General features: G+C 37.9%; 1 long non-coding RNA gene across 4 annotated transcripts in view; it reads right to left on the bottom strand.

The window, feature by feature from the left end:
- Window positions 1–15034, bottom strand: part of LOC125635617 (uncharacterized) — a 191863-nt gene that overhangs the window by 144059 nt on the left and 32770 nt on the right. For 3 of the 4 annotated variants that reach the window (XR_012668119.1, XR_012668120.1, XR_012668117.1), the window contains one exon: window positions 5383–5490. The exons of the other annotated variant lie outside the window; for it this stretch is intronic. This is a non-coding gene — a long non-coding RNA (uncharacterized LOC125635617). The remainder of the gene's footprint in view (window positions 1–5382; window positions 5491–15034) is intronic. 4 annotated transcript variants of the gene reach the window in all.

Genomic DNA, 15034 nt, shown 5'->3' with positions numbered 1-15034 from the left:
GAAGTGTCCAGTCTCTAATTGAGCCCAGCCCCTCCTTTCTGCAAGTCTGTCTTCCTTCCTCAGCCTCACCTATACTCCTTTGAGTCTCCTCAGAACAAAGTCTCCTTGGGCTTCCTATCTGGATTTCCCTGGGTTCTCCATAAACTTCTGTTGGTCATTTTCTCTATCTGAGAAGGTGAGCTAAGTATGTCACAGGTGGGGCTAGACCCATCTCCTCTTAAGGGGCCTGGCAGCCTCTGAAAATTTCCTTTGAACACAAAGTACTGTCCTTTACCAGTCTAGACACATTAATAATTTTATTCATGATGGTTAATCCTACTCCCTTCTTAACTTTATCTGCCACACCTATAGTCTCCTGCTCCATTCATTTCTCATTTTTCCTTCACCTTGCCAACCTTTTTTCCACTCCAACTTAATTCCTTTTTAGGAGGTCTTTCTCCCTCAAGTTTTGTGGCTTCTTATTTCTCCCCAAGCTGTACATTATTACACCATGTCCTTTTCCCTGTTTTTCTCCCTCTCTCCTCCTATGCCTTTGGCCAAGATCTACTTTACTGAATTGAGTTTCCTTACTCACTCATATGATTTTGATTATAAAAAGTATTCTTTCTTCATGCATCTGAAGAATAGAATGTGAACTAATATGGAGTAGGCAAGGCTGGACTGCAAGTACAAGTGGAATTTTTTTATCAAGTCATGACAATTTCAACTGATCTGATATAAAACAAACATGATAGAGTCAGGTCCCCAGAGTAACTTTCTTTCGCATCACATCTAAGTGTCAACAGTAATTTCATATCCATAGCAATCTGCTACCTAACCACGCTTGAACCAGTGTATTCTAGGAAAATCTGGGCTGCTGTCCCATAATAGTTCATCAAGGCAAAGATCACTGAGAGTAAATGCCTGAGAAAAGTCACCAGGAAAACATAGTGCAATGCACACTGAGATGCTTAACTGCACAAAGGTAGGGAAGGAAAGATCATCTACTGATTCATTGCATAGGTAGATTGTTCTGTATATATACAGTAAAAGAGCAGAATGGCCTAGTAGTTAGAACTAGAGTCTGGAAGTCAGGACTGTGTTCTGTATCTTGACTGGCTATGTGCCCATGAGGAAATCATTTAATGTGCCTCAGTTTCCCCTTTTCTGTTATGGAGAAAATTATATGTAACCACTTTACAGTCTTTGGCTGAAGAGTTCTTATAGGTTAGATTTTGAATGTAAACTTTTATTATATAGTTTCTTTTATTTCAGTTCTAGTTTTTGCCCTTGGTTTCCTCTTCACATTTCTGTTATGCCCTCTACATGCCCAGACCAGAATAATACTACCACCACTTCCAAGCACCACTGCTGTCATTCTGTTTGTATCGATTTGCCATAACACTAATGCTACAGCCTTCAGCTGGGTGTGCTGGCGAAAGAATGATAGATTCTAATACTGCAGCACCAACCTTTGTGAATATGTGTACATGTTTTAGAATAACCAAATTAAACTATTGTGACAGGGCAAGGCCAGATGGCTATAGTAAAGTAGTGAGGAACAGGTAGGTTAGCCCCAGGCTAAACAAATCCCTGGTACCATGGTAACCAAGTGGCAGTTGCTCCAGGTTAATCAAGACACCTGGGGCCCATTAAGATCCTTCTAGAAAGCAGTGGGTATAGCTAGGTTGATTGGGACACCTGAAGCCAATCAAGGGCTGGCTGGAACTAGTTAAAAGCCTCCCAGTTAGTCAGTGAGGTATGTATCAGGAAATGGTATGCTTAGTTGGAGGAACTAAGCAGCACAAATCTATATCAAGTGCAAGGAAGGAGGCCCTGAGGTAATGGTGAAGGAGATATTTGGGGGGGCTGCTGCTGTGGGGAAGTGGCCCATAGAATTGTACATGTCCTATTTCCAAAAAGTCAGCTACCGTAGCTGCTACTATTAGGGTCCCTGGGCTGGAGCCTAGAGTAGAGGGTGAGCCTGGGCTCCCCCTCCCTTCCCTGATTACTCACTGAGACTGGTAGACAATGGAGACTGTAAGCTGTGACCCTTGCCCCTAGATAGAGAAGGGCTATGTGGAGGGTCACAGTGAGCCCCTGAGGCTAGCAAAATCCACCAGGAAACGTGGGACCCATGGAGACAAGGACAGAGCTTTGTCACACTATTGAGAAGACTAATTTCAGTGGTATCTATATAAAAGACAGATTATCCAGTAACAGTTTAGCTACTTTTGTTATAAAAAAACAAATATGTACTGTATATCATTACAAGAGAATGATTTTCAGAATACATAGTCCACTTTTACTTGGAATAAGAATTATTTTAAAAATATTATTTAGCATTCTTCTTAAGAGTCTAAAATAAGAAGTACAAAAGACAGCAGTGAATGGAAAAAAAGGATATTCAGCAATTTCATGAATAATGAATTATATAAAATCTACCACAATATATTATTTTCTGTTGAATTTGAAAATATAGTGATGTACTAGAGTCAATCTCATTTGGGACGATCAAATTTCTGTGTTAATGTTTAAATAATGTATAAATATCCAGTATCTTCCTTTGCAATGTGTAACAGCATTAATGAAGCACCAGACTGATATGAGACAGATGATTTAAAAGTAATGAACTGAATGTTTCTCTTCTATTTCCTCCAGTTTAGTTGAACTCTAGTGGGATAGCACCACATAACAGAAAGCAGAATTTGACCACATATCTCTATAGATCTAGTTCTTGTATGTCTGGACAAAGGACCTATTTTGGTGATCCACCCTCAGAAGTGAATGAACACTATTGAGTTTCAGAGGGTTCTGTGGCTGAATACTCTTGTGCTGAACTGCCAGTGGTGTTTAGGGACATCATAATGATCTGTTCTACACCATCTAAATGTTCTCCCTCCTTGGCTTTATCCACACAGTTCATAATGGTACACTCACAACACAAATGGGAAGATGGTTAGAACAATGGTGATGGAAGTCTTGCTCTGTGCCAGATTGATGATCATAGAAGAAAGAATTCTTTGAAATGTTATGATGTGGCTGTGCATAAGGTTGAAGAAAGATTGCTTCCCTACCCTAGTAGCATCCACAGATTTCAGTCAGCACTGTTGGCCTTTGGGTGGTCTCAAATCTTAGCCATGTTATTGGTTATCAGTGACATGTTCTGTCATTGCCAAATGTGTCGAGCCATCTCTATTGTATAACAGGTATAATCATTTAAAGGGTACATTAATCCCTTTATTCTTTTCACGTAACCTCTAAATCACCTGCCTTATTACATTTCCTCTTCTTCCAGCAGCATTCCACAGAGTGAGTAAACCAAAATTTTTATAGCTGATAGCATTTTTCTATTTTCCTGTTATAAACATTATGAAAAGCACATTTTAAAAGATAGCAAACATTCAAACGGATACACTTCTGTAGTTTGGAGACTATTATTTGTAAATTCTTTAGTTCACAAGAGCTCAATAGGTATTTGCCCACTATATCAACCTTTACTTTGCCTGCAAAAAATTGTACCAGTATCAAAAGCTCCTTTCAATCAATACAGTGACTACAGTGTACAGAAAAATAGAAATGTAAGAAGGCAGTGTCTACATTTTTTTCCATACTTTCCCATCTTAAAACTTGTTTATGTAGTGACCTAAATTTTTAATGGGGCCCTTACTTAATTTTATTCTATAAGTAATGAGAATCCAAACAGAGCTTCTGATTTGTAGTTAGATTCAAGTACCTATGAAGACTGGTGGGTACCTCACAGTATCTTACTATTTACCCTTTTGAACTACCTCTAGAGAATTGGCTGCTGTCATCCAGGAGTTACATCACAGCATTAACCAAATGATGACTGGCTAGTGCTGTATTATCACTCTGCGACCTCACATATTTAAAAGATTACTTCCTCGAGTAATTCAAGGACATTACTATCCTTCTAAATCTTTAACCATGCTTAGCTTTAATACGCATGGTGAATCCCAAGAAAGCCCAGTATGTTGTGTCCTATGTGCACCATAATATCCACACAAAGATGATCTTACAAAAGGAGTCAAAGTTAGGCCAATGCTGAGCACTCTTGAAAATCCTACTTAGACTCTGAAATGTTCTGAAGAAAAAACATGGGGTTGCTTTTTTTTGCATGCTTGAAGCTAACAATTTGAGATTTTCAAATAACAGGCTTGTATAGAATTATTTAATCCAAGATGGAACAATTTGAGATTAGTACAGCACTATACAGAACAAAGAGATACATGACTACCGTTGGTGTAAGGTAAAGAGCTGGCCTCTGTCTCTCTGATCTGTTTCTGGTGGGATGCCAGCCGTCTGTATTCCCTAACTTTCAAGCCCTCTGCCTTTTATAGGGTGTAAAACAGACATTCATTTTTGGAGGGAAAATTGCTTTCCTGTGATTAATTTCATGATGTGTTCTGGTTTTGACGTTTTTGTTTTACCTAGGTCTCAGATTAGCAGCCGTGTTAGTCTGTATTTGCAAAATGAAAAGGAGTACTTGTGGCACCTTAGAGACTAACCAATTTATTTGAGCATAAGCTTTCGTGAAGTGAGCTGTAGCTCACGAAAGCTTATGCTCAAATAAATTGGTTAGTCTCTAAGGTGCCACAAGTACTCCTTTTCATTTTGTTTTACCTAACTACTACTTTTATGATATCTTTAGGTTACATAACTGTAAACCTAAAGGTAATTCTCATCCAGTCATTATTACTGACAACTGTAACAACCAGCAGTTCTTATTGAGTTATAAACATCTTTCAGTGGATCCTTATTTCATCCATTACAGAAAACATGCAATAAGTATCTCTTATCAATCATAGAAACCCTTGTTTATTCCATACTTCTATAGACACTTATCAGTTTGAGGGGTCTTTTCCGTAGACATCTATATTCCCACAGACTTGGCAGCACGAGCAATAATGAAGTACTTGATCACATGAAGTTCCTGAGTATTGAACACTCATAGGTTAAGAACTAACACTCTGAGCCTTAGAATTCAGACATACTCTTTTTTTTTTCTAGTATTGTAAAAGATTCTGGGGGAAATAGTTAATATGCAAAGAATTTAATATACACAAAAAAGAGGAATAAAGGATTAATATTTACTAGCCACTATTAACATTTTCCAAATTTACATACAATTTATAGCAATGGATGACTTAGGCATCCATAAAAGCATACAGACTCTTGTATCTCCAGGGCACTCTGTTTGAACCCAGCTCAAATGAGTAGCCATCTGGTGTTGCCATCCGATTGCAGTTTGGTTACATAGGTGAAATAAATCTGATGGTTTCAATCCAGTTCTTATTGGCAACATAACTCACATTATCTGGCATCTTGCAGGCAATCTAATGAGCCAGGATTATGATTTAATGGACATGCTGACTCCCCTACCTTCTTGCTTTGTCGATGATTCCTCCACATGGATGGAGGAGTGCAAAGGAAGCTTGAACTGCTGTTTCACTTGCTTTACCTAGTTTGTGGCAGATGGGGAATGTCAGCCTAAAATTCAAAGGAAAAATGTAATAGTGCATAACGTTGGCAAAGGTTTACAGACTAATCCAGTGAACAATTTTCATGCAGAATGCTATAAAATTTGCATGTGATATAAACTGATTTTTAGTTGCTTTGGTATTTGAACATCAGTCACAAGAAGTAGTAATAGAAAGTGCTTTTGATGTACATCACTACTATATGGCTTTTCTTTCATTTTTTCCTTTTCATCCTATCCTCTTAGCAGCACAATGATATTAGCTTGAATTGGGTATATTTCATCAGAAAATAAAATAAAAATGTGTCCAGAGTTTCACCCAGAGTTCAAAATGATCCAAACTATTTTTTCTGAGGTTTAGCTATTTAGCTTTCTAACACATGAACTCCTATACTTCCTTATTTAAGCAAGGTCTAGACATGGCAATACTGAAATATCATGAGGAATGCTGTGTGTTGTTGTTGTTAGGAAACAGATTCTTGGGATATTTCTGGCATGGCCAGGAAGCAAAGTACTGAAATTGCAAGTGAAAACCTAATTTCATAAGATACCCACCCTGATTTCCAAAATCCCTAGCCAAAAACACTCCAATAATTATTTATATGGTACTGAAGTTATGCTACCGACAAATAAGGAAGTGTAATGCTTGTTGGAAGGGATTAAATGCTAAATAATACTGAAGTGATGGTTCAAGCAATTAACTGTGTGGGGGTTATTCATATGAGATCTTTAAAGAACTGTCTGTTCAGCATGGACATTAAAAAGATGTGGATAAGCGCTGCACTTTTGGAACAGAACAAAGCTCTTAACATTTCCCCCATTGCTATCACTAATTTATGTAGTTGGCTACTGGGATTAATTCTTTCTTCCCTGCACTTATGCTATCAAGAATAAACTCAAATCCATCACATCACTGTCCTGTAATAAGTAACATCTCCCATTTTATCCCAACCAGGATTTGTTAATTTGCTTATACACTCTAAGCAAAACAAATGTGCAGAAATGACAGCATAAATTTAAAATGTCTACCTTTGGGCAGAAGATGCACTTTAAAACAGAAGATCAAAGTGTCAAACATAAACAAGACATTAAACAAAAACTGCCCCATTCAAATAATAAGCACATTTAAGTGAGCAGAGAGGTTCTTAAAATTCCTTGTTTTATATCAATGTATTTAACTTTGGGGGTGGGGGAAACATCATTGTTAAACTATTTCTGTGCGCAGAGTTAATTTTAATGGATCTCCGGTGTTTTCAAACTAATGCAAGTACATTTTCAATGCCATGATATATGCATGTTGCACTGAAAATGGGCCAAAAATTCTTGTACCCAAGAAGAGGAAAAAATACTGAGTATGATTTAATGAAGCATTATCTATCTGAAATTATGTAAGCACTATTTCATTATTATAAAGAATTTCAGATAGATAATGCTTCATTAAGTGATACTCTTATTTTTTTTCTTCTTGGATACAAAATTTTTTGGCCATTCTTCAGTGCTGCACACTTTTTGTTTACACTGTTCAAACAAACTAACAAATGTTGCTTCGGTTAACTAGTGCCAATTAGCGTTAATTACAGCTGTGAGTTTTGTCATGTGGACACATTTCCAGGAGGAGTTGGATTGACACCACTAACTCTGTTTTTTCACAGAGAATACCAAATAGCCATCAGATGCTAACACATTTCAGTCTCTGCCAACAAAAGGCTGGATTCAAACCAGCAACTTCAAGGAGAAATTAAAAATTGTGTTATCCCATTATTAATCCCCCAAAACTGCTCAGTGATTTTAACTTCTCATGACCTTCCCTTTAAATGAAATATCCATTATCAACAATGAATGCCCAATGGCACTCCAGAGCAGCGAAGACCCTCCTGTTTAGACTTTCTCCACAATATCGCTATGCTAACCCTTTTAAAATGGAATTACGAATATAGGTTGCAGTGAAAATCATGCCTAAAATGCAAATGTAGTAGTAGTTTTCACTATGGTATGAATTTTAATGTTTTGTTTCTAGTGGAATTCTCCATTATATAAATTGGCAATTTTGCTGCAAATGTTAAACATTTGAAACAGTATAACTTGAAGAGTGGACACTGAGTACATAGGAAATATCAAATACTGACGAGTGCTTCTAATTTTGGGCAAACAGCAGCATCTGATATACCTGAAAGCAAAGAAAATATTAGTTTTTAAAAAATTAAATGAAACTTTTAATAGCTATCCTAAGGAGATGAAAATGTGGTGCAATGGCTGAAGTACAGCAGCACTGAAAGCACCAGCTGCAATAGTTTAGACGAGCCAAATTGATGCCTTGCTGCTTAGGTCTCTAAGAAGGTTTGCCGGGGGCAGGGGGGACTGCAGAGAGGAGCAGCTGCAGAAGCCACCAAAGCAGGAATCTTTGGACATCTCGGACAACTATCAAGAGTCTTGACTGGACTTTCTCTCCTGTGCTGATTTGCTGGTTGTGCTAACCCTCTCTCGCCCTCTCCCTCACAGACTCTTCACCTCACTTCCAAATTGGCCTGTTTTATATCAACTACATAAACAGCAGCTTTTTCCATCTGAAAATAGACATACACAATTTTGTTGCTATTGTTATTTACGGGGGGGAGTTAGTTCACATTTTGATTGCATCAGTATGAATGGAACAAAGTAAAAAGGAGTTAATTGTAATGCTTTTCACACAGTAGAAGTTTTTAAAGGAACATGCATTTCTCTTGGTAAAGCAAATATCAGTTTCTGTAATTTTTTTTTTTTTGGTGTACTCCTAAACAAGTCTTTATTTTCCACTCCAGATTGTGTCCAGTGAGCATTCAGCCTACTGCACCTCAGATCATGGCATTTACAGATGTTACCAATAGACCCTGGGTGGTCTGAGGTTTGGTTCCACCTGTTCATTTCATGGATTTTACTGATTCCTACCCTTGGGAGAGAGGGAGAAACTTCAGCCAGCAACATGATTGCATCTCCAAACTAGTATTTCCAGCCTGACTTTAGATGGACCAGGCTCTGCTTGCCTAGGGAAAAACCCCAAATTCCACCCTGCCAGTTGTCCTCCTCCAACTCCCACCAGACCACAAATGGAACATCTGGGTTTTTTCCTTCCATTTCCTACGTGATTGTTTTGTTTTTTTGGGGGGAAACTGACTTGACAAAACTCACAGTTAAGTGTGTTGATTGTGACTAGCTATTAGTTAGGAAAAGGAAAACAAACCTTGTTTTGCTGAAGACTTGGTAAACAAAGCAGAATGATTAATGTGTGGTTAGAGGCCTAGTCTACATTAGACAGGGTTTGTCAGTATAGCTGTACTTGTAAAATCTCCTAGTGAATGCAGCTTATACTAGCAAAATAATTCTTTTCCAGTATAGCTTATACCAGTTCAACAAACAAAATAAACTATACTGACAAAGGGACTTTTTTGATGGTATAATTGCATCTACATTAGATCTTTTGCCTCCGCAGCTATGTCTGTTACAGATGTGATTGATTTCCCCCCCCCCCCACACACACACACCTCTAACCAACATAGCTATGCTGAGAAAACATGTGAGTATGGACTAGGCCTGAAAAGTTAATACCAGGACTTGAAAAGAACCATGAGACCACTTTGTGGTGCGTAAAGGTAAGATGCAAACAATCCTAAGACATGACAGTAGCCTGCCTGATTAGTGGATTTAAGCAGCTAGTTTTAGGATGTTTTGCAACCAATTACATGATATGTTTAGTTTTGGTTATTAATCTTAGATAACTATATTACATTAATGGTAACATACAGTAACTGTCATCGCATCAAATCTGCTCTAAGATAATTGGGAATCTTAATTTAAAAACTCTACCGTGTTAAGTGATTGCTCAAATGCTCTTGAAATTTTCCATTATAACACCTCTTGATGGTAATTCATACTATGCAATTTTCTTCAATCCATTCTCAACCCTAAAACAATGTTTTTACAATGATGCACTTGTTCTGAGTGAAAGGCAATCTGCTAATGTTCATTTTTCATCAGTTTCTGTTTTCTATATTATTCCTAATTACTTACAATATTCCTTTTCATGCAGTTCAGTATATAAGTTTACTCTGTTTGCCTTTTAATGCACAAAGGATTCTTGAGCAGAACACCCATTAATCACCTTGTGTATTGATGAGAAAATAGAACCTTAAAATAGACTTTTTTGTATAGGAGAGAGTTATAGTAAGAAATCTGTGTGAAAGCAGAGAAGCAAAAGGAAGAAAAACATACTTGGTAAGTGTCAGCGTGCCTCAGTGGGTCACAGCTGAAGATGCTGAATTCAGGACAGACTGCTGAGAAATGGGACAGACTCACCCTAAACTGCTGCTTAGTCTATCATTAGATTATACCAATCCAGTAACAAAATTGAACTTCTGATTCATCACACTTGTTAACAAGAGGTCAAAAATGCAGTCTCTCTAGGCATTCCAGTCCTTGGCTCACCACCCAGCCACTAGACTTTATGATGAGTGATTACGGAAAATCAGTTTCATCAGACAGAGAGTCCTTCCAATCTCAAGGGATCAGCCACTTAGCCAGGTCAATATATAATTCAAATCTTACCCAAAATCACACTGATGCCTATCTTTTGTAACTAAAGGTTTAATAATATAAAAAAGGATGAAAAGAGAGTTATTGAATCGTTAAAGAATATAAGTAATTTTTGGTGTTCATAGATCAGGATCACAGCAGTAATAGAATAAAGTGATAGCCTGCAAAAGTCTCTCCAGAATCACCCAAGCAGACTGGGGGTCATCAGTCCTTGTTTAGAACTTCCTTGTTAGTAATTCAGTCCCGAGGAATTAATTAAAAATGGAGATATCTCAGGGGTCTTTTATATCCTCAGCAATGTGCATGGAATCTTACTGTCCCAAACAAAGCTCACAGCCCCTGTTTGTGGAAAGTTACTGGCCCAAGATGGAGTCCAGGGTCTCATGAACATATTACATGTCTTTACAAGGTTTGCTGGCTGGCTGGCAGGACATGGCCATTGGCTCCTAGGTGTGTGAGACATTCTTAGGGAGAGCTATCTGGGTTGGATGAGTTTCTTCTATTGTTTGTTGTTAGAATGAAGTGTCCTTAATGGGACATCAACACACAGCTTGTTGTAAACCTATCTGTAAGGTGTCACCCAGGAACAAGCACATCTGAGATACCAATACAAAGCCTATATTCATTACATTAGGTACAAAGATGATACATGGATTTAACTAGGATAATCATATTTGATTGTAACTTTTCCATTGACACTTTACATGATATACTTTGTATAAGAGTTGTTGCAATTGCATAACAGCAGTAGCAGCAATGATAGGAATGGTCATTTTCAATCATAAAGCATCAAAGCAAGTCAAACGAATGCCTAGTACTAGACCCCATGTTTCAAAGTCCTTGGATGAAAGATCTTAGTCAAAGGGCACAGAGCCCTCCCCATTTATCTGTATCATCAATAAAGGATTAGTTAGCCATTACAATACTCGGTTGTGGGTTACATCTGGAAATGTCATTAACATGAGCACAAGATCTTCTAACTGAATGCCTAAATCTGATTTCTTACTCTCTCTTCTCCCACTCCCCAAAATCTAAAAAATACCTCATGATCCATCCAGCCTTCTGCTCACATCTTTACATTTCACTGTTGCTTCACATCACACTGATCAAATATTTAAGGCTGGGTCCAGATTAAAGGTTTTAGATCCTCTTGTTTAGCAATATTCCTATCTTCAGTTCCAGTGTGCTAATATATTCAATTAACTGTTGTATTTATGCAATGACACTAAGTAGCATGTAGATTGTGGGGAGGTTTCATTTGCACAATAAAAGGCTTTGTACCTCAAATGCTGTTCCACTTTCTGCATGAGTACTTGCCTGTATGATGCAATGGAATCTGCACGTGCAATTGAAAATGTCTACTTTGAAGATATTAGCACAAAAGTTTGTGCATGTGTCACAGCCCCTTCATCAGCAGGGATTGAAGCTTTGGAACCATCAGTGCTTAAACATGGGTCTCTGTCTCTTGAGCTAAAAAAATTACCCCTGCTACGAGCTAATGGAGTTAACTCTTAGTCTCTTATGCTGACCAGCCAGTGGAGGAGAGACACATAACACACCTGTATGGTTACAAACACAGACAAAATTGATGCTTGGTTTTGAAACCACATTGTGACAATATGTTCTATCGTCCCTCACAATAAATTATGATAATTGCAAGGAGAAAGTTCATGGCCAAAATAATGAAAGTGAGAGGGAATATCTTTAATAATGCTACCTTTCCAAGTTTAATAAGACACTCGGTTGCCTGTTCATTACAACCTAACAAGCAGAGAAATTAAAATACAAAAATAATTTGTCTATTAAAGGCCACAAAGGCCTTAAACATCATTGTCTATTCAAAATGATTTCAGAAGAACTTATGGGGACTCATGAGAAGAATGAGGTATATTTAGGGTGACCAGATGTCTTCATTTTATAGGGACAGTCCTGATATTTGGGGCTTTGTCTTCTATAGGCTCCTATTACCCCCACGCACCCCGTGTCCTGATTTTTCAGACTTCCTATCTGGTCACCCTAGATATATTTAAGCATCGAGAATGTTGGGTGGGAAGTGAAACTAGACATTTAGAAAAGCGGGAACCCATCTGTCCTATAAACAGCAAAACAAATATCACAGTGATAGACATACTGTAATGTAAGCTTTGTTTAGTCTTTTCCCAAGGGACTGCCAAAATACAGCTCCTCCTCCATTCCCCTCTTACCTATCCATATACAGACTCTCACATTCCATGCCTCCCAATGTAACCATAAATGTTGTTCTGTATTACAATACAGCCATAACTAAATGAGGAAAATAATACAGTTAGTAAGCCTGTTTTCCAAATGGGTAAGAAAAATAGCAAAGCCTAATGCAGCTCTTCAGCCATTACTCTTGTGCTGTAATTTCCATACAGGAAAAAAAATCAACTCTGTGAAGAAACAATCATCAAATCAGATGCTGAAAATTAGCTACTGCAGAGTCATCATTTAAGTTGGTGGTTAAACTAAACCTACTTACATGAACTTAGGTTGTATAATTTGGGGTGCCTGCTACAATTATACAGGTGAGGTGCTGGAATAATTGTCTCCTTCTTCGATTGTCATGCCTGCAGCTGTGCAGCAAGATGTGGCAATTTACCAGCAGGATGGAACGCTTTCTATAAGCTACACCACCTATAAAATCTGAAATGTGTATTGTAGTTTTACATGTCAGGGCATGTTATTGATGAATATTGATGAAGATTCATTCACCAGTAGGCCTTCAAATGTGCTTGCTAATAGAATTTCCTCATCACCTATTGTCCCTTTGAGATAATTGTCATGCTGTTTTCTCCAACACTAGTTACCATTCATGTTCAGTTGATTCCATTTGAGTTTTTAAATGTTATCTTTAAATGACATTGCACACCACTCATTGGAAATCACCCAAGTTTTTCCCTCATGTAAGTATGCACAACTTCCAGATGAAGCCAGTAGCATGTTCACATTTTAAGGCTGAATTAATCCATATATCATTATATATAGCCATAGCAGGAACAGCAGCAGTACCTTTGTGGAAAACTTTCTTATTTTCTATTTAAAAAATGTAAATCATGTTACAGTCCAAGAATTGAAGCATGTTTGACTATTGATTGCAATAATCAAGACCTGAAACCCATTTTCCTTCTTCTGAGTGCAGTGTAAATGAACAAACCAAATCCTGAGGTCTTTACACAGTAAAACTTTCACCAAAAATCAATGGCAGTTTGCCTGTGATAAACTTAATAAGAACTTCAAATATTTAGTCCAAGATAAATAAAAATTTAATAGCTGCCAAAGATTGAAGCAGCAAACACAATTTAATTGCACAAAAGGAAATTAGGGTGGCAGAATTGTCTGCCTGACCACTTCCTACAGAGACATGATGCAAACTCTGAGAAGAGTAGAGACATTAATCTTGGTAGACAGTGAGCAAAAATGCTGCCGTCAGTTTATTGCTATGAGTCTCTGTTGCCATTCACAGTAGGGACTAATCAAATCCATTTGTGCTGGGTATGTTAGAAGTAGATAGGTTTAAAAATACAGTCTGTTGGTTTATCCTGACTTTGTGTCCCTTGCCTCACTTTAGCAGAGCCCACAGAGACAGACAGAAATCCAGTTTGAACAAATTTGTCAACCAGTCTAGCCAAAAGTTCATCCCACACACATCAAAGCAAAACTCATATTCACAATAAGAGCATGTTGATGTTGGCTGCAAAGCTTAGATTTTTTGGCATCTATTTATTTCAATGCTTACTCTCCATCATAAGCCCAATGGACTCAAATGAGGAACATACCAAACAAATGGCAGCTAATCTGTACATATAAGAGGGGCTTGTACTCAAGTGCAGGGAAATGTTTATGTGCAACTCTAGCTTGCATGCCAGAAATGTCACCTCTGAATAGATTTTCTCCATGGTCCTCCTTAGCCCTCAGTCTCTAATGTACATTATAAGACATTGAGTGCTAGCAAACAGAATTTGTAACTCTCTTTGAGGTCACATGTAACTTGTCTTCACTATTTGGCTCTCCATCAGCTATGCTACAACTCATTTAGTCTCACCATAATCCTGTGTTGCTGAAACACTGGCTTTGAGAAACAAACTTGAAATTACGACTATGTCATTACTTCTTCTTTCATTTCATATGAAAATATTGGAGCGTTACTATCAGAAACCAAGGTTCCATTTCTCAAGAGCTATTAAAAAGAAAGATTACTTGACAAACAGGTTTCAGAGTAGCAGCCGTGTTAGTCTGTATCTGCAAAAAGAACAGGAGTACTTGTGTTCTTTATTAGAGCATAAGCTTTCGTGGGCTACAGCCCACTTCACTGGATGCATACAATGGAACATATAGTAAGAATATATATATATATATATATATATATATATATATATATATACACACATACAGAGAAGGTGGAAATTGCCATACAAACTGTAAGAGGCTAATTAATTAAGATGAGCTATTATCAACGGGAGAAAAAAACTGTTGTAGTGATAATCAAGATGGCCCATTTAGATGGTTGACAAGAAGGTGTGAGGATACTTAACATAGGGAAATAGATTCAATATGTGTATGACCCAGCCACTCCCAGTCTCTATTCAAACCCAAGTTAATGCTATCTAGTTTGCATATTAAATCAAGCTCAGCAGTTTCTCATTGGAGTCTGTTTTTGAAGCTTTTCTGTTGCAAAATTGCCACCCTTAAAGCTTTTACTGAGTGGCCAGAGAAGTTGAAGTCAAAGTAACAAAGGTCAAGCACCAGGTTTGCAGTGACATTATTGGGGATACTGTTCCTGATAGCTTGTAGTCCATCTTTGTGTGGAATGTTGGTGTAGAGGGCTTCTACATCCATAGTGGCCAGGATGGTGTTTTCTGGAAGATCACCGATGGACTGTAGTTTCCTCAGGAAGCTAGTGGTGTCTTGAAGATAGCTGGGAGTGCTGGTAGCGTAGGGCCTGAGGAGAGACTCCACATAGCCAGACAA

Source organism: Caretta caretta, chromosome 4, assembly GCF_965140235.1.
Source record: "Caretta caretta isolate rCarCar2 chromosome 4, rCarCar1.hap1, whole genome shotgun sequence".
NCBI classification, from domain to species: Eukaryota; Metazoa; Chordata; order Testudines; family Cheloniidae; genus Caretta; species Caretta caretta.
This window is presented reverse-complemented; position numbering and strand designations above follow the sequence as displayed.